This window comes from Rhipicephalus microplus, unplaced genomic scaffold, assembly GCF_043290135.1.
Source record: "Rhipicephalus microplus isolate Deutch F79 unplaced genomic scaffold, USDA_Rmic scaffold_16, whole genome shotgun sequence".
Taxonomy (NCBI): domain Eukaryota; kingdom Metazoa; phylum Arthropoda; class Arachnida; order Ixodida; family Ixodidae; genus Rhipicephalus; species Rhipicephalus microplus.
In genome coordinates, this window is record NW_027464589.1 from 6,469,106 (window position 1) to 6,490,559 (window position 21,454).

General features: G+C 44.0%; 1 protein-coding gene across 7 annotated transcripts in view; it reads right to left on the bottom strand.

Moving 5' to 3' along the window:
• Nucleotides 1–21,454, bottom strand: part of Hel89B (histone acetyltransferase 1) — a 913,881-nt gene that overhangs the window by 41,896 nt on the left and 850,531 nt on the right. The window lies entirely within an intron of this gene.

Here is a 21,454-nt window from a genome sequence, read left to right on the forward strand (position 1 = left end):
AGATATCCTTTGTCCCCGCTGTTGTTCATGCTGTACATGGTGAGGATGAAGAAAGCGCTTAAAGGTAGCAACTTTGGATTTAATCTGTCACACAAAAAAGCTGGTGCGATGGTTGAGCAGAAGCATTCAGGTATATTTTATGCCAACTATATTGTCCTATTTGCAGACAGTCCAGACGATATACAGCGGCTGGCAGATATATATGGAAGGAAGGTGAGGCTCTAGGGCTAGGATTTAGTACAACAAAAAGCGGATTGATGGTATGCAGTGATAATGAAGACTAAGCGGTCTCAATACAGGGACAAGAAATATTGGGGGTAAGTGATTACAAGTACCTCAGAGTATGGGTAAATGAGGGAGCCAGATATATGGAGGTACAGAAAAAAACAGCGGCAGCAAATGGAAAGAGGAATAGTGCAATAGTGAAGCACAGAAAGTTATGAAAATACAATAGGCACGAAGTGCTTCAAGGTCTATGGAAAGGCGTTATGGTTTCAGGGCTTACGTTTGGGAACTCAGTGATGTGTATGAAGTCAGAGGTGCCATCAAGAATGAATGTATAAATCAAAGGACTGTGGGACACCTTGCCGTGGGAGCTTATGGGAAGACGACGAATGAGGCTGTAAACAGAGATATGGGATGGACGGGCTTTGAAGTAAAAGAAGCTCATATCAAAATGAAATTTGAAGAGACGCTTAAGAAAATGAAGAAGACTAGATGGGCAGGCAAACTGTTCCGGTATTTGTAAAGGAAGAATGTGGACACAAAGTAGAGAAGAAATAGGAGGCTCACCAGTAAATATACGGCTGGCAGTGTGGCGGTATGGCGATGAGGAGCATTAAGCGAAAAGTCAGAGAGGTGGAGCAGATTTATTGGATGACAGCGATGAAAAAGGAGCCAGCTCTGAGTAACTGCCAAAAGGACAAGAACAAAATAAGGCCGGAGAGGTTTCATGATATTTCTAGGGGAAGCGCTTTACTGTTCGAAGCGAGATCAGGTTGCCTTCGAGCACAAAAGAGGAGCAATGTACATGCCTTGGGGGAGCAAAGGAAATGATTGAGCTTGTGCTGATTGAATGCGGGGATATCCACCCAGGCATACGTGTGGGCACAAGCCTACATGAGGCTTTGTGTTTTAGGGACGAGCATGGAAAGCTGTACAGTCGGCGATAGAAGCAACAGACGGTTAGAGTATTGGTGGCAGGAAAGTAAAAATAAAGATGAGAAATAGTGGGAAAATGAGGTCATTCTGCCTGAAGGGGCAGAGAGATGGAACACAAATTTATATTTTTCTTTGTTATTAAAGATCGATTTAATCACAGTAGATGAAGTATTAGACCAACATAAAAAGACAGTATTCTTCTTTTTTTTTCCTTGTGAGCCTGGCGGCACCCATGTTACCGCCCCATTATAAAGGGAACGCTCATAGCATCTATCCATCCAGCGAAACCTGCTATGAAATCGGAACACAGGCCATGTGCGGCAAGGTAGCTGTCCGCCCCCACCGATGACCATAACAGATATCGCAAGAAATAAGAAAACAAAACTCAGTGAATAAAGAACACCAAGGACACAATGGAATTTCAACCAGGATCAACTGAGTGCCAGCCAAGTATTCTAACACTGAGCCATGCCAGTGCTTGAAACTCATTTCAAAACTGGCCTTAAGCAGGCTTGATCTCAGGAAAATAATCACGTTGATATGAGTAATTCAGGATTTTATAACATCAAAGGAACAACCAGGCGTCACACCATGCGATTTGCGTAATGAGTGGGTTGTCCTATGATTCAACTCATTACAAAAGCTTGTTCTTGTTCACCTATTAACTGTGGTGCATATAATTCTTCCTTATCCACAGCCCCTGCATAAAAATATTGCACAATATGGTTATTGGAGATCTCCTTGCGAGCGGCATGCTGAAGTCCGGTCTGCCTGTCCTTACGACCAAGACCATTCGGGATCTACCTCCGCTGCTACTTCAAGGGCGCCTTGGTGCTTCCTCTTGTGGGAGAGTGGCCAGATCGGGCGGTGCTGTTAAGCGTATCAACCTGATGTCTCTCTCCTCCCCCGGCCAGGCATATTCTGCCTGGTTGGCTTCCCTTCCTAACAGTGATTTGCCAATCTACCTGTTTTTGCGCAGTGGTCTGAAGAGCGTTCGTGGGCCCTGGTACCAACCAATGGCGAGTCCATTTGCACGAAAAATCTGAAACTAATTCAGGAGAACTTCGAAAGATTTCCGATTATTACCAAATGATGACCGAGGTGCGTCAATTTGGATGTGGAGGCATCCTGTGCTGCTCGCCAGACCTGGCCTGCATCACAGATCTCCTAAAATGCACAACGTTTGCCTCAAATCTGGTGAGCTGTTTCGTGCTTGTCCATTTGGCCTGTGTGAAGGGACTGGTTAAAGTGGTGGACTGGAGCCTTACACTACCTGAAATATTTGAAATGGTTGCGGCTGCAGGAGCAGTCTCTGTATTTCGATGCTTGCGAAACCCTGAGAATAAAAAGGTCCCCACAGAGTCAGTGATCGCAACTTTTGCCGGCACGGCTCGACCAACCGAAGTTACGGCATGGCCATTAATTTATCGTGTTGATGCGCTATCCCCTCACCCACTGCAGTGCAAAAATGCTGGAGGTATGGGCATACCCTCAAAAGATGTAGATCGGATGTGAAGTGTCACACATGTACTGCTCAACATAAATACGATAAATGTTCAACCCAAGAGGTGAGATGCTGTCTATGCAGAGGAAATGACGCAGCTGACGATGAAAGTTGCCCCATCAGGACATATAGGTTGCAATTACTAGAGATCATTGAACAACAATGATGCTCCCGGCATGAGGCCCGATGTATTCTCTCTGAGCGCTCACGTGGCTATGCCTCCGTTGCCAACCGGGCAAACCAGATGCTTGAGTCATCGTTGCCTGATCAACGGTGGAAAAGGCCATGACGAAACTTATGGAATCTCTATTCGTGAGCCTAACGGAGTCATTGGCACAAATAGTGAGCACTCAGTTGAATCAAATATTGCAGGGAGGTAACCAACCTACCGTGCCCCCTTCACCAGTTAAGGTTACTGATATTCTATCGGAACCAGGCCCTTTGAAGTCAAAGCCAGACACGCCGAACACTGGCCATAGAATAATTAAGCCTCTTGTGCAAGACTTAGATTGGAGCTCGGACTCCGATTCCCATGTCTCACAACCACAACAAATGGACTCCGGCTCAAGAAATATGAAAAGACGTGCTTATCCTGAAGCACAGCGCTCCTTCGTTAGTCCTAAATCAAGAAATAAGATATATCAGAAGGAAAATCCATCAAAAAAGGATTTTTTAAAGGATAGCAATTTTAGAGAAAGCAATGAGTGCTGCTGGTATCTTTTCAAAATAGGGAATTTAAAGGTACTACAGTGAATTGCCGCTCCAATTTTTCAGTCGCTACAGACTTACTTCATCTTTGCAATCATTATTCCGCTGGTATTGTTGCTTTACAAGAAACTTCGCTTGCAGAAAATAAGTACTTTAGGATTGAAAAATTACTGCACATTTCGTCTAGACAGCCCAACTCGAGGTGGAGGTTTGGCAATATTTAACTCATCCAAGATCGCCCATGGAGCTGAAATTACATATCAGTCAATGACTTCAGAAAGCAAGATTTTAGCATTAGGCATTACTATTCCTGGGTTCCTCCCATTCTCATTCATTAATGCTTATTTTTCTGGGGGTGTTCTAAATTCTTTCGTTCTAGATACTGCAGTTTACTATTACCAAAAATGTTGTATTAGGTGACTTCAATTCTCATCATATTTCGTGGGGTTTTAAAACTGATCTGAATGGCAAACGTTTGTAGGATTGGGTGGACAAGAATAACTTTATATGCATAAACACAGAAACTCCTACTTTTATGTGTAATCAGTCCTCCTTGGTGCTTGATCTAACTTTTTCTAACGCTAACCTGTGCATCTTCTCATGGTCTGCGATCAACTTGGAAACAAGTAGTGACCATATGCCCGTATTGTTCGATGTGGTGTGTCCAATAACCTTCAAGAATGGATCATCGGTTACGCGTGTAAACCTTAATACATTCGAGAAATCATTACGAGGCGCTTTATCTAACCGAACGAATGATGCGGAACTAGACGCCATCAAAATAAGCAACATTTTAAAAGAATCACTGAATAATTCAAAATTCACCATTGAAAGCTCTCATCCTTCTACCAACCCTTGGTGGAATGCAGACTGTTCAGGAGCTTATAGACTAAGAAATGCTGCATGAAAAAAACTAATTTTCAACCAGTGTCCCAGGAACTGGAGTGATTATAAGTATGCAGCCACTATTTTTAAGAGAACCATTGCTAATGCGAAGGACAAATTTAACAACAGACAATATGAGTTCCTCTCAAAGTTGGTCAATAGAAAAGCACTTTTTCGCTTTCTCAGAAATAAGAAAGTTCTTTTGGTACTAAAAAATATAGAATATGCAGTATCATCACCAGTTCAACTGAAGGCTTTTCTAGAAGATATTGCATTAGTAGGTGACTTCAATTCATGTCCTAAAAGGTCGCTTTACGACAATTCTCTCATACCAAGCCCAGCCCCACCATAGAGCTGAGGATTTTGAAGAGGTCACACCTGCAGAACCAGCAAACGTAGTCAGAACACTACCCCATTCTGCTCCTGGTCCCGATGGCATGACGACGTCGGTGATAAAATCAGTACATAAAACCTACTCGAAATTATTAATCACTCACTTAAAAGCTCTTGGATTCCACACCACTGGGGAATGGCAAAAGTGGGGAGTGGACATGGCGGCACCGCTTTGACAATGTCACCGACTTTCCCGTTCTTTGTGCAGGCTCTAGCTGGGTGCTTTTGGATCAGCGCTGCTGAAACTTTCACGGCAAATGGACGCTGCCAGCCTGCATCGCCTTCGCTTCTGCCAAACGACGTCCTAGGCGCAATCTTGGATGACAATCTTCTGCGGCGGCTGCCACACGTGAAGTATGGCTACAGCGCATCATCTTCACGCATCATGACGTCACCAGCACATCCCGGACCCGCTGGCTTTCATGCTTTAAAAGGAACGCTGGCTTCTGCAAGCATCAGTGGACACAACGGCACCGCTGTGACATTGTCACAGACTTTCCTGTTCCTTGTGCAGGTTGTTGATCGAAAATACTGTTTTCGTAGTGATTACCTGTGCTTAGTGGTGTTGCCGTGTGCACATACTCTTCTTTGTTATTTATCTGAATGTTTTGCTGTTGCTAGCTTGCTAGTGTCACATTCGGGTGATGTTGAAGAAAATCCCGGGCCTATCACTGAAGAAAAGCTTAACGAAATAAGTAAGACACAAAAGGCGGTCCTGGAGAAAGTAACCAAAATAGAAAAAAACCAAGCATCTTTTGAGGCTCAGATAGAAGGCAGGCTTTCGAAAATAGAGGAAAGGCTAGAAATAATGGGCGAAGCCCCACTCAGGCTTGCTAGCCTTGAGAAGTTTGCCAGTGAAGCCGAAACCTCAATAGCAAGTGTTAGTCAAAAAGTTGATGAGTTCGTTACTAAGTCGTGCACCGACAGGAATGCCCTCCTCAAGCGACCTGACGATCTCGAAAACCGCTCTCGGCGAAATAATCTTATTATCAGAGGAATAAAAGAAGACATGAATGAAACTGGAGACGTTTTACGTGAGAAGGTTAACGTCGACGTTTTTGATAAGCTGCTAAACCTTAAAATTAACTCAGTTGAACGAATTCATCGCTTAGGAGCAAAACAGGGGGGCAAAGATAGGCCCATTATCTTGAGAGTTTCAGATTTCAGAGATAAGACTAGTATCCTAGGAAACTGCTTTAAACTGCGTGGTAAGGAGGTCAGCATAAACGAAGACTTTTCTAAACGAGTTGTTGAGATACGCAGAAGGCTGTGGGAGTCTAGTGCTGAGGAGAGAAAAACGGGGGCCAAGGTTAAGCTTATTTTTGACAAAATGAAAATAAATAATGTGGTGTACGGTTGGAACGGGGATACTAATATGAGGTACATATGTAAGACACCTCCCGAAACAACTGACAGGCGTCGTAACGGCAACTGACAGTGTCAGAGTAGTTTTAACCGGTTAAAGTTAATAAATATTAATGTCAGAAGTATTATGAATAAAATGGCTGATCTTGAGGCTGTGGTACTAGAACACGATCCCGACTTTTTAGTAACGACCGAAACATGGTTGAAGAAAGATGTACTGGATGCCGAGGTTACTCCCCCTCAGATACAAAATCGTGAGAAGAGACCGTGAAACAAAAGGAGGAGGTGTGGCCACTTTAAATAAAGATAATATATTAGTTAGTGTTCTTCCGCATGCTATTGATGTCAAAGCTCTTTGGATTAAAACCACGCTCAGTAATCGCTCGGTATACATTGATGCTATGTATAGACCTCCGAACTCTCCAGCGAATGCACTTGATAACTTAAGAAGCTTTATGGATTCCCACCTGAAGCATGATGATAATATTATCCTTATAGGAGACTTTAATCTCCCTGGAATTAATTGGTCGACGCTCACTTCAGAGGGAAGCGAAGTCATTAAAGGTGATCAGCTGCTAGAGCTCGCTTTCTGCTACGATCTGACTCAGGTCATCTCATCTTGTACACGTGTGGGTCCAACCGCTTCTTCAGTGCTTGATTTGGTGTTCTTATCTGGATCACTGCTCCCGTTTCTTGGTATGTGTGAAATTGAGGACGGTCTTTATTATCATAAAATGGTTTTATTGTCTTTAGATCTGTATGTCAATGTCATGCACAATGATGAAAAACTTATGATACCAAATTTTAGTGTCGCAAATGACTTAGCCATACTAGAACATCTGGAGCAGTCATCTTATTCATTTCTGAAAATGTACCGAACATCTCGTTCAACAGGAGAACTGTGGCGGTTTTTTCATTCTACGATAATGTTTTGCATCCAACAATTCATTCCAAAACGTCGTAAAAATGTTAGAAAACGCAATCCTTGGATTACGCGCAATATAATACACGCTATAAAAGAAAGCTTAAACGCAAGCGAAAGGTGTGCTCTGTCAATCCAAGCATTGAAAAAAAGAAGAACATCCAGGTTTTAAGTAAAAGCCTCCGGCAAAGTGTGAAGACTTCTAAAAATAAGTTTTATAACTCAACGTTGAAACTATTTCTGAAAGAATCCCCAGACAAATTTTGGAGGTACGTGAATCCTTTGACCAGGCCGAGTAGTATGCCTAATCATAGAAGTAGCAAGGATCAGGCAGAGGCGTTTAATTCCTTCTTCTCGTCAGTTTTTACAATCGACGATGGTATTGTACACAACATCAGCGATTCCTTAGATAGGATTCCTATCCAGGATATAAGCATCACTGAAGAGGGCGTTCTAAACCTCTTGCTTCATATAAATACCAAAAAAAGCCCTGGTCCTGACGATATTCCCAATGAATTCCTTTATATATATGCCGAATGGTCATCGAAATTTTTAACATTTATTTTTCAATCATCGGTTAATAGTGGCTCTTTTCCCAGTGTTTGGAAACGTGCAAAAATCGTGCCCATACACAAAATGGGTTCCGCATCTCACGCTAGCAACTACCGACCTATATCGCTTACAAGCACCTGTTCAAAAATATTAGAGCACATTGTATGAAAGCACTTGCTAACCTATCTCGATGAACATAATTTGATTGTTTCCTGTCAGCATGGTTTTAGGAAAGGGTTATCCACCGTTACTCAGCTTATTGAGCTTGTACACGACTTATCTAGCACAGTTAATACCTGTCGTCAAACTGACATAATACTTTTAGACTTCGCAAAGGCTTTTGATAAGGTGTCGCACAATAAGCTCTTACTTAAAATCGATAGTACCTTTATAAATTCTGCCCTCACCCGGTGGTTCAGTTCCTATCTTGCACGCCGAGAACAATATGTCCAACTTGGGCACCACTAATATGGTTTATCGCCTATGGTATCCGGGGTGCCCCAGAGTAGTGTCTTGGGGCCCCTCTTGTTCCTGGTGTTTATAGACGATCTGCCAAAAAATATTACTACCCAAATAAGAATGTTTGCTGACGATTGCATACGATACAAAAATGTACAGTCATTGAGCGACCAGGCCGAACTTAATCTTAACTTAGAGAGAATTAAAAACTGGTGTGATCAGTGGCAAATGCAGCTTAACCCCACAAAAACTGTTTTTATGTCCATTTCTAGAAAAAAAAAAACATTCTTAGTTATCCGTACAGTATTAACGGTCACGAACTTGCTCAGGCTAAGCAATATAAATACCTGGGTCTCATATTTACACCCGACTTGCGTTGGAACCTTCATGTTGAGGAACTTTGTTCCAAAGCTAACAAGGTGTTATGGGGCCTGAGACGTAACTTCCACTGTGCCTCTCCCGAAGTTAAAACTTTAGCTTATAAAACTTTGCTAAGACCCATAATCGAATATGCTAAAGCAGTGTGGGATCCCTATACCCAAACTAACTGTTTGAAACTTGACAAAATACAGCGACTTAGTTCTAGGTTTACATTTAATAAATACTGTCGTTTCCATTCACCTACCGAATTATGCGAACTTGCATAGCTCCTACCTCTACAAAAACGCACCGGGTATGAAAGGCTGAAATTCCTTTTCATAATAGTTCATAATCACGTTAAAATAAGCTACGACAGGTACTTTGAAATCAAAACACAAGAAACGTCAAGACACAGACACAGTATGTACATACCGCCCCTAAAGTTCATAATGACTGTTTCAGGTACAGCTTCTTCCCCAGGGCGATTCAGCAGTGGAATTCGTTACCAGATTCGGTTGTGAAAATCAAATCGCTTACTGACTTTTTAGAGGCAATAAAACATATAGTGCACTCTGATACCATGCGCTAAGATTGTGAATATGTGTGAATTACGTGCTTTGTAACAAGGCTATGATATTTATTGTGTGTTTTATTATGCGCAAAATATGATGTGTATTTCGGCAGTGATGCTCTCTTTTCTTATTTTTCACTAACTTCTCTGTAAACTATATGCTTAGCCATTATGATATATTGTTGTATGTGCTCTGAAATGATTTGTTCCAGTAGTGAAGGTTCTTTTTCTTATGTTTCTCTTATGCACATTTCTGTTTTATATGAGTCAACTCCACTCCTGTAATAGCCCACGAAGGGCTGACAGTATCAATAAATGAAAATGAAATGAAAGTGATTCCATTATTAAAAAAGCAAGGCACTGGGTTTACCTTAGGTAATATCAGGCCCATTGCACTTACATCAAACCTAGTAAAACTGGATGAAACAGCTTTATATAGACGTATAGATCGATGGATGTCAGAAAAAATGACACAGAGCCCATGTCGAATTGGATTCAGACGTGGTTGCTCCATTTGATGTGCGCATGTGAATCTTGAAAGCAGAATTCAATTTTCTCGGCATGAAAAACAATATTACACTTTAGTAACCTTAGATATCACAAACGCTCATGATAGCAAGGAGCATGTGAAACTGCTAGATTCGCTTCAGCACTTAGGACTGCCTCAATACTTTGTGGCCTGGATCCATGCTTTCTTAAGCGATAGCGAATTTTACTGCTCGCAATCTGGTGTCAACTCTTCAATATATAGGCAAACGAAAGGTCTACCAAAAGGGTCAGGACTATCGCCCTTATTATTTAATGCACTACTATGTACTATTCCCATACAGCAAGATGTACAGGTCTATGTGTATGCCGATACAGTCAACTGTCGATTTTTCGGACACCCGAGTTTTCGGACATGCCCGATAATTCGGACATCTTCGCGGCACCGCCACGAGCTCCATAGAATCAATGTATAAAAAAGTCTGAAATTTCGGACGCTCGAACCCCCTGGAGTCTAATTTTACGAACTTTTTGACGCGACGGAAGGTCGAAAACCACCACTGGCTTCCAGTGGAAACCACCACAACTGCGTCACACGCGATCTCGATCACATAAATGAGCCCGCTGGTCTACTGTAGCAGCATCTGTTACTTGGACTTGTTGATCGTTAGCGAAGAAGCACACACGGCCTTTGAGATTCCTAACACTGGCTGTGTTTATGGTGCAAGGGTGTTTCGCTGACAATCGAAACTATCCATCCGGAAATTTTTTGGTGCCAATAAAGTTCCTTTCGCTTTAGTGCTTGTGCTCGTGCGTGCCACTCTGGCTTCCCGCGCAGCGCTTTCGCAAAGCGTTTCACCCATTCGAACTAGAACTAACTGTCACAAACTGATTTGGTCTGGCCACGCTGGCTGTCTTGAATGTTTACCAGCGCCACCTCCGGAGAACCCGAGGCACCGTCGCCTGCCGTCGCGTCGTTTTGTTTACGCAGCCCACATGGTGTTTGGCTAGCCTAGTGCGTCGTTGTGTGATCGTGTGAAGTGCGCTCTGCAATTCTAAGCCTAGGTGCTTTGACGCTCATCAGCAAACTACTTTGTTCACATCGTGAGGATTTCGCTTGCCTGCGATGGCCCCCACTCCGCCTTCGTTGCCCTCGCCGATGGCATCAAAGCGCGGAAAACAGTACCGTTGATTAACGATGGAGAAGAAAGCCGCCATTATTAAGTTAGTGAAGAGTGGCCGATCGCAGGCTGACGTGAGCAAGGAGTTTGGCATTTCCAAGCAAACAGTTTCAAATTTCCTGAGGAACAAAGACAAGACCTTGGAAGCGGCCGAAAAACGATCTGGTGCCCAAAAGATGAATGCAAGCCAAGGTGTTCACCCATAGCTTGAGGACGCTCTCGTCGTGTGGCTTAATGATTGCCAAGCGGTTTCCAGTCTTGGTCTGAATCTTGAAACAAAAAGGGGAAACTCTCACGCTTCGAATGGACATCACGTATTTCAAGTTCAGTGATAGATGGCTGAGAGACTTGCATCGGAATGACCTCAAGTTCAAGAAGATGTGTGGCAAAAGCAGCGCCGTCGACAGTGCAGTTATTGCGCAGTACCGCAGTAGAAAAATCCAATCTTTGTTGCAGCAGTTCTCTGCTGACAACATTTTCAACTGCGACGAAACTGGCTTGTTTTACAAGCTGCTGCCGGAAAGAACACTCCCTTCTGCTGGTGACGCATGCCATGGTGGCAAGCATAGCAAAGAACAGCTGACTGTTTTTGTCGGCAGCAACATGTCTGGCAGCGAAAAACTTGCTTTTTTAGTAATCGGGAAGTCCAAGAGTCCGAGGTGTTTTAAAGAGGCAACGCTGCCAGTGTTATACGAAGCCAACATAAAGGCATGGGTAAAGCAGCAGTTGTTCGAGAGTTACGTTCGCAGGTTGGACAGGAAGTTTGAACAACAGAACAGACGTGTTCTGCCCTTCGTTGACAATTGCGCTGCTCATGGTCACATCAGTAACTTGAAGGCTATCCAGCTGGAATTCATGCCGCCCAACACGACTGCGATCCTCCAACCGATGAACCAAGGCGTTATCTGTAATCTGAAACTTTTGTACCGTTCACGTATACTCAACCGCATGGTGCTGTGCTCGGAAAACTGGAAAGGCTACAGCGTTGACCTTCGGTCTGCTGTCGGAAGGCTTGCGGACGCATGGAAGGCAGTAACGCAAGACATGCTTCACAACTGCTTTCTTCACACGGGCTTCGTACTCGACACAGAGGCAGCAGACTTGCCTGAAGAAAGTGACAGCGTGACTGACTTGTGCCCTCTCATGGACAATACGACCTCCGCTCTGCTGGTGCTTCCATGCCCACGGAAATAACTTTTGAGCAATTTGTCGATGCTGACGAGTTCGACTTCTGCACAGAGCTAACCAACGACGAAATAGTCAGTCAGGTTATGGCGGATTCAGACGACTCCGATGTTGAAAAAGAGGTTCCAATGCCTGTGCCACCTACGACCGCTGAATTGATGCGAGCATTGATGACGCTGTCATCGGTGTACAGTGATGACATGACCCTAGATCGAGGTGAATGTGATCACATGCAAGCGGAACGATGTTCAAACAAGGATCAACAAGTTTTTCAAACCACTGCAGCTCTAACACCAGCTGCCCTGACGGCACCCGCTGTTGGCTGCATGCATTTTCTTTTTTTAACGGCTCTTTTCAGAGCCATCCCACTGATGCTTTGGCAGAGTTCCGGAAGTCTGGTACTTCGACCTTTACCGTCTTGATCCGAGAAATATCAATGAAATGGTGCGTTTTTTGCTTGCATTGAGAAATATTAGCAAAATGGTGCGGTTTTTTTTTCTTGCATTGAAAATTATCAGTAAAACAATGCGTTTTTTTTTTTTTTGCTTGCATGCATTTTTTCAGACTGCCCGAATTTTCGGATGGTTTTCGCTCTCTAAAGGGTCCGAAAAATCGGCAGTTGACTGTAATATCACAATTTTTGCTGCGTCAGCGGACATTTGCACACTGTACGTGATTCTGCAGACATGAATAGCCTGGAAACGTGGCTAGAGAATATCAACCGATGCCTCAATATTAACAAAAGAACATTGTTTTCGCACAAAATGCCCCAGTGCGAATTCCACTAATGTACCAACAAGAAGTCATACCTCAGGTCGAGTTAGGTACTTGGGGGTATCCTACACCGAAATACTTAACTGGAGTCCCCATATAGAAAACATGGCTGCTAAAGGAGCACATGCTGTAGAGATGCTGCGCAGGCTCAGTAATTATCGTGCCCATTTGCGTAGAGACATGCTCATCATGATATATTGCATGTACATTCGATCGATATTAGAATTCGGCTGTGTTTTGTTTTCTGGCACTCCAGCTATCAAGGTTCGACCACTGATTCTGCTAGAACGCGAATCTTTACGCTTATGCCTAGGGTTACCTAAATATGTTGCCAACAATATCCTATACAAAGACTCCCATCTGCCTTCTCTTATCAAAAGATTTCATATTCTTACAGTACATAAATTCTTTAAAATTGATGCACCACCTCAGCGGAGGTCACAGTATGTGTTCATTAACCAGCAGACCTCATTTTTGAACCACCAGCGGTCTAAACTACGGTGCCCTCAAGTAATATTTACACAGGAACTTTTGGAGCCCTTGAGAGTTACCCTATAGGAAATACTTGTGCTCAACACTGTAGATGCAATTAGGATTGAATTTGACGATATATACCCCAAGAATACAAAAAATTCACCATATCAATATATAAATGGCATTTTGGAAGATCATTTGGCCAATCTAAAAACATCCATTGTGATAGCGATTGACGCTTGTGTTTATGAAGAGAAAGCTGACATAGGAATCGTATCATCCTCTCTAGATTGGGCTTTCTCAATTCGATTACCCGACTTTACACCTATTTACCAAACTGAGCTACTGGCAATAGTCCTAGCATTGAGTAAAGTGCCACAAGATCTATCAGCGGTGATTGTTCTAACAGGCTGTCTCTCGTCTGTACTACCTTAAGCTGACCAACTTTTTCGCGTACCTTCGAAACTTTCTACTCGCTCAATCCTAGACATGTGCGGCTCGTTCGACTAGTTTGGGTACCAGGTCATAGAGGTTTAGCTCTGAATGAGCATGCAGATGCACTAGCTGTATCTTCCCTTGATTGTCCTGTTTTACCTATTTTGCCTACTTCGAAATATATCACAGCAGCACGCTTTGAAAAACACACAACGGCCAATAACTTCAAAAAAATCTCTTTTGTTTGTATCAGACTACCCACAGCTAAAGTTCCCTTGGAAGAACAAGTGGTGCTCATCAAGAAAGGAAGAAATAGTAATTACCAGGCTGTGTTGTCGAGTCCCTTCATTGAACTTTTACCTTCACAGGTACGGTCTGGCACAGTCGCCTTTGTGCCTTTATCATAATAAAAGAGAATCTCTGGAGCACTTCTTTTTGTCATGCCGAAAATTCAAAAGTCAAAAGAAAAATTTAGTGGAACCCCTACAAAAGTTGGACCTAAACTTGACACTTCCGGTGATTCTTTCATTTGGCACAGTGGTATTTGGATTAAGCCACAGGAGCGTTTTTACCAATGTTACAAATTTCTTACGAGAATCTAAAAGAATAGAATGCTAAACATAGATAAAATCAGTTGTTTTATGTATATATTTTTTCTTTTTTGTGTGTGTTCATTATGTTATCCTTTTCAAGGTTTTTTTGTTTGTTTGTTTAGAAATCCAAAACCTTTAAATTATTACTTATATTACCTAATGAATTCAACCCTTCCTTTTAAGAAGTGAAATAATTTAAAAAGCAAGGCACCATCCCATTCATGGCCTATCCCCCTAGGTGGGTTGTGCCAAGTTGTTGAGGAACCAACCAACCAACCAACCAACCAACCAGCATGGTGTTCTTGATCTACGACCATGGGTCCTCGTTTTTAACATTTGGTGCTGTGAAACCAGGGACTGGTTGTTTCAGGACTACAATGTCAGTAGCCGAGCTTCTTCGGAAGGTGTGTGGGACTGTCAGGGTCAGCTTCTCACGAAATATTACGCTCCTGAAAGGACTACTGCAGGACTCCGACACCGAGGCACACGAGGCGAACAGGCAAGTGACAGTTTTGATGGCTAGAAAAGCTCAGCTCTACCAGTTGGACAAGCAGATCCTTGACGTAACTGAACACGAGGCAGTTGACTAGGAACTCGAGGATGCTGCATGCTACCGCGAGAAGACCGTGTATGCAATCGCTGAGGGGCAGTCTTTCCTCACTGAGCACGGACAGTCTCTTAAACTACATGGCACGCGCTATCCACCTCTTGATTTCATCATAAATACCAGCAGAAACTACGAGCGAGCTGGTTTCTGTCAAAACGCTGATGCCTATGAAAGCATCTCCGAAGGCAATGGAAAGGACACGAGATGTTTTGAAAGCTCAGATTTGGACAAAGAAAGCAGTCTGTTAGCAGGTCAAGAAGTATATAAAAACAGTTCGATTGAAGTTGAAGGAAGTAACACAGCACTGGGCGTGACGGCATGCAAGAGCGAGGAACCCTCACTGCAGAGTTCGATGCTTCTGGCCACTTTTGGCAAAAAAAAAGCGAAGATGACGTGCATGGAAGATACTTCTCAGAAAACGTTTGACGCTGTGAATTCAACAGGAAAAGAACAGTTATTGGGGAATTCTCACAGTACTCCGAAGTTGGAGGAAGAACCGACAAGCAAGATGATACTGAACAGGTTTCTGTCAATAACCAACTGATGAAGCATGCCAAAGAAGAGCCTGCCGACAGCTTGCCCACTGACAACGATGGCTCCTTCGATTTTCTTGGCGATGAAGCTAGAGCTCCGTTTCCCCCACGGTCTCTTCATCATTGGATGCAAAGCCTGGACCTCCGGAATAGGTTCCACTCAGCTACTAGGAATCGGACGATGCTGTGACAAAACAAGAGAATGTTTGCCTAAAAGCGAAGGTGAACACGCTGCTTGTGCCTCTGAAAGTGAAGTTGAGGGTCCTGCAAAAGTATCCAATGCAGAACCATCACCACGCAAACCAACCCCATAAGTATATTCCTACGGAGCAGCAGTAGAGTAAGGCAGAGAGTTTGGGCGACAGCAAGAACCATCGCTGCAGGAATCCAGGAACCTCATCGAGAAGACTCCAAAATGCTGCACTGAATGGTCTACAGCAGCACCTGATTGTGCAGTATAGTCACAATGCTGCACCGAGATGAAAATGACGGAAAGGGAAGCGTGCACATTATTTATTTATTTGTCATATCAGCAGACTTTATTTGAAATTGGTGTCACAGACGTGGTGACTGTACAAGAACAGCTGTTAAAATGACGTAACTGCATTAAGGGGGGGCGCACCTTTTGAAAACCGAGAAATCGCGAAAAAGTCGATTTTTCAAAAACCATATATTCAGGTAGTATGTCTTATAAACTACCTGTTTTGTAAATATCAATATCTAATTCTTTGCACAAGTGCGTCAAATAAATTATATAAAATGCCGCTACAGCCGGCGAGTGGCTAGCGAGCACTGAATATACCCCAACTTCGTGTGCTTGCGATTCCCCAACCACGTGGCCCAGCACCGCCATCTTGGTCTTGTTTTGCTTGTGAATTCTTGTTCCTTTTTTTTTGCCACCCGCGGCAGCAGCAGCATGGCCAAGGCAGGAATTGCTCATGATTTGGGGGCTCTTGAAGTTTTGATGTCTCTCGTGGCTCGGATGCGAAGCTGCGATTGGAGGAAATGCGCGCCTCTCAAAGGAGTGGGTGATCACGCAGCTTTTACTGGCTGCTGCGCGTGATGACGTATCTGTTCCCCTGGCTCGCCATCTGCTCCGGTGGCTCCGGCACCGGTGCTCGCTCGGCGCAGCTTTGCAAGCGCCGGTGTTTTCTGGGCGTGCTTTGTGTGTCCCCTTTGCCATCATTCTGCTCGGTTCTCACACATGCTTTTCAAATCTTTCACTACCTTTACGAGATGATCTTTCACCACGTCCACGAGATGCTGATTGTTGTTCTGTCGCTAATGATGGGCAGGGCAAAGTTTGGGACTCGGCATGCGTTCTGTTCAAGAAAGCTTTGGATGAAGCTTGTACGCATGGTGAGGCTCGTTCACGTGCCAACGCGTGGGAAACAGTCGCATCGATGCGGAGGAGCTTTGCCTTTGTCTCTTTAGAATGACGACTGCACTGATGCTTATTCGACGTTGAGATTGCTACACCATCGGCGCAACGCTCCGTGGTCACAAGTGCCGCTGGTGTTGGCGTTTCGTGTTCAAGTGCGCCGGATGCGTCGCGCTCGCTAACTGTAGTGATTACGGCCCCGAACAGTGCGACCGCATCGTTGACTGTGTATTTGCCAACACGTTTTAGGACGTGTGATTAGTTAGCAGCAGAGGATAGCAAACGTGTTGCTGTGCAACCAAAGCTCAGCGCTATGTCGACAACTGACGGCGCTATGCCAGCACCCAACGGGCAGCAGAGAAAGACCCTCTCCATGCGAGAAAGGCTCAGGAACGGCCTCAACACAAGCAGTAAAAGAGGAAAAGGAAAAGAGTCCTAAAGAACATTTCTAGCTACTTTGCAGGGTCATTTTAGACCAAGGAATGTGTTCGAAACTTTCAAAGTTCATTTTCTCAGAATGACTTTTTTGGCTAGTGAGGCTGTTTAGTCGTCTGGTGATATCTCTGCAACTGTTCATCTGATTTTTATCAGATTTGTTTTATTATGTACTCTAATAAATAACCCACACACTGACAGAGCCATTTTTTTAAATTTACTGCGTCGGTAATTTGTGATAATTACAATTTAATTAATAACATCTCAATGGCAAACTTCAAATCCAGTGCTCGGCTAAAAATTTCAGCAAGGGAATTAAAAAAAGGGCTCTGTCCTAGTGTAAGGCACCCATCCAGAAATCACCACAGTGAATTTCACGGTGCTATAACATTTATTAAATTCACCACAGCCTGACTAACAAACCTATGTGGACTATTCCAATAAATGTCTGTAACTTGAGAAACAGTGAACGTAAACGCATGAAATTTCGTGGTTATTCAAATGACTTTACAATAAGCCAACCCTGTAAATTTCATTTGGATATGTCAACAAACAAAAAAGTCGCCTTTCCATGGTAGCCTCCCCCCTTAAGGATGAGACGAGGTGGTCAAAGCTTGTTCCATTTGCCATCTTACCACGAGGTGAACCGGAGTTGTACATGCTGTAACTGACATCATGAATTGTGTCATGCGTTCCCCTTGGAGGATGTTGAAAATAAAGAAGTGGGGCACGTAGAGAAAAAGAAGAACAATGTAGAAGAATGTGGAGCTAGCCCTGATGGAGTAAACATCTGTTCTTGACCTACGACCAAGGGTGTCATAAAGAAAAGGATGACAAGAAAAGGCTCTAAAAGGCCGCTCTTCGAGCTTACGCTGTGACAGTGCTGTGCTTTCCGCACAGGCCTGGCGTATTTTTAAAGGGACTTCTTCCATTATGAAAAATTTGAAATAATGGTTACTTTGAGCATGTGGCCGAGGTGAACTCCTCATGCGAAATGCAATGGTAGGCAACCAGGGAACAATTCCCAGGGAAATCTAGACAATGAGTTTTTTTTTTTTTTGCCACCATGTGCTTTTTGAAGCGATTTTAGCCTACATTGAGGTAAATTATAGCCTTTATTTTTTTGTCATGAAAATAGAAAAACTAAACTTGTGGAAGCAATTAAAACAAAAATATGCACAGATTATTTTTTTAAGGTTTTCGCTAGCTGTTACTAGGAATAAACCATGTGTTTATAACAACAAGAATGATTTTGAGTGCGAAAGCGGTTGTGAGATCACAACAAGGGTGCCGCAGTTCACCGTCGCCGCTGGTTTTTATAATCAATATCACGCAAAATAAGAAAAAAGAGAAAGAATATTCAAGACGGAACAGTGTTGGAAACTGCGTCTTACGCCAAAGCCCAGTGTGCTGTCACCGGTGCTTGAAATTCCTCTGCTCGAAACGGCTGTACATAATATGGCAGAAGAATAAAATAATCACCAGGCATCCCAGAATGCGAATTGCATTACGAGTGGGTCGTTGAATGCTTCCAGCCCATTACAAAAGCCTCAGCCATAATTTTTCATCGTTATCAGCCACCTGATCAATTATTGAAGCAGTGGGTACCTTGCAAGCATGCTTGTATTAGTAGCTCCAAAAGAGTTTGCTACAGGTTCTATACATGATGCTTTTATAGCTGTGATTATGCTTGGCTTTTTGGGCATGCCTGGCATTTTTCTATTTGTCACTTTACGGTCACACAAAATATGTTAGACAATCTTTTTGTGAAACTGAATCGTTTGAAGAATTCACTTAAGCAATACCAATACAGTCGAGCCCGCTTATAACAAACCTGAGCGTGATGCGGCATCCATTCCCTGTATCCCGAAGTTCGTAGTAAATGAAACACAGCTTTTTAAGAAAGTTGCGAGTGAAAACACAAACACTTTTGCCCCCAAAAGTCCGCGATGCACGTGTTTAAAAGAGCAGCAGCGATAAGGGCGGTCTCGAGTTCATTTAAAACGGCAGGGTGCTCGTTTGCCGAGGCTCGTGGCATAAGCTGCATGACGCACTGACTCCAAAGTATCGTTGTTCTCGCAATTCGATTCCTCCAAATCGCTTTTGCCACGTACTTCATTCACAATGCCCTAATCTGTGCACGGTTCCGCAGTGTCGGCATCATCATCGGCCGTAATTAAACCAACGCAACAGATGTCCCACCCGCTCTCCCAGGTCCGAGTCGACGACGCGCTGCCACAATCTGCCGCCACAGTGATTCTGTTCGGAAGCTTCAGGCTCGGCATCGGGCCCGGCATTGACGAAGTCGGCCTCGCGAAAACAGTTTCGCGCGCATGTAGCCGTCACCGCCGCCCACGAAATATTCACCATCTCCACAGCTGAATACCGGGAAGCCAGAAGCGGCAAGTTGGCTGCCAGGTGGTCAACATTTATAAGCAAACGCTCCGCAACGCGGCACCTAACGCGCGGATTACGCTCAAGCCAAGCGGTCACACTTTCGATGTTTTGTTGAGCGGCAGGAAAAAACGTGCTAGTCCTCCCGTCGGCCATCATGACCACACGCACAGCAAGAGCGTGCAAGACGCGCACACGCGACACACATGCCAAAACGCGTGGAACAGCTCTGGGCCCGTTTCCAGACAGAAAACGAAACTAATTCGAGCAGCGTGGCAAGCATCGTGGAGCGGTGGAGACGGGCGAAGGGATTGTGATCAAGGGAGAAGAGCAGACTTGTGAGAGAAGGGCAAGAAGTTGCGTTAAAGAGAGGGAGAAAATGCGGCGCGAGGGCGACCTTGAAAACCAAAACACTTGCGAAGGAGGCAGGGTGGGTAGCTTGCTCGAAAGGTGCGCGAAACTCGCACGCAAAAAAACTTGGAAAGAGTGCATGGTCACCTGAACCGGTGTGCGCGACGGTGTTCGAAGAAACCACGGTTGTGCTCAAAAAATCGTTTTATTGCGCCAGCGGGTTTGCGTGGCCTCACAGACTTCTATATTTTGCGATTCATTCCGTGCAAATTAACAGCCGTTTTCGCGCTTCCGCTTGCGCGCGGAAGGCATCCTGAGTTGAGTGCGAAGTGAGCGAGAGCAATTCCTAAACACGAAACCAATCGCCAATTATCAGAGTCAGTGGGGTAGCGTACACGCATGCACTAGATGCAGACTATCGAATACAGTTGGTGCCTGACGATGTTAGCAAATGGTCTGGTTACTCCAGGCAGGCGACGTCAACGACAGCACCAGCGATCAAAAACGGGGTAGATGGCCGACCAGTCTTCGAAAGATCGGTGGCATTGTGAAAACACGGGCCTCGTCTGGCGATGTGGGGTGCTCAAGAGTAGCGGGGGGGACAAAGGACAGAGGGGTGCGTAACAAAAGCAGTCGGAAAAGGCGGCAAATAGAGGGGCGCGGAGGCGTTTAACAATAAGAATGTATGGACACCTCGCCGATGCCTGATCGGTGGTCGAAATTGGTTTCTTGGGAAGTCGGCAGACCGCTGACTTCGTTCGCTGTAACTGATCAGCGGCGCTCGGAGACGTTCGTTATAAGTGCAATTTTGTGCCATTCAACCAATGTATATTTTCACGGTCACGTGGATATTGTTTGTTTTAAGCGAAAGTTCGTTTTAAGTGAGGCTGTTATATGTGGGTTCGACTGTATTACACAAGTTTAGAGTAAATTTATGGGAAAAATTTGACTCTCAATATGTGAACGGTGTGAAAAAATGAGAAATAATGAAAGAATGTTTGTTATCCTGGACGAAAAGATATTCTTTTTTACAGTGATCTACACATAAAAAATTTACCAGAATGCTGTGCTTTCCTTGATAAATTGGGAAAAAAACAAGCACAGTAAAAAAAATCTGTCTTTGGTGTATTTGGAAGGTACGGGTGCCGCTTTTTCCTTTTGATGCGGAAGTGCCCTGTCAGATGTGAAAACGGATCTAAAGCACAAGCAGAGATGTCATGTGGTCTGCTTTATAATGTAGCCTCCACTAGCGTCTAGACGCCTCAACTAACGACGCCGTCTCGCAGTACTGAGGTTACATGCGACATTTAGACGCTTCAATAGAGCGGGCGCAAAAGAACCTGCTACTGCGCAATCTGGGAAGCCATAGCTGAAACACATATTGATGCTCATAAATAGTGACCCAGTCCGACTCCTCAATGTTATTGCAATGTATGGTCATAAGATACATGTTTCCCTAGTCTCTTGAATGTTCCCTGTAATGAGGTTTTACTGCATAACAACTGTGAGTTATAACAGTGAAATATCTTATCTTGTTCAAATATGAAATGTGGGCTTGACTGTGCAATGAAAGGGAAGGTATTTGTGATGCACTGCCATCGCATTCGGCCTTGAATAATCACCCAGCCATTATGAGTGGAAGAAAAAGCAGGTTATTGCATCTGAATAGCTGTGTGTTTCCACATTTCTGTGCAGGCTTTGTCAAACATATGCCTCATAAACACTTCAAACAATAAGCAAAACTG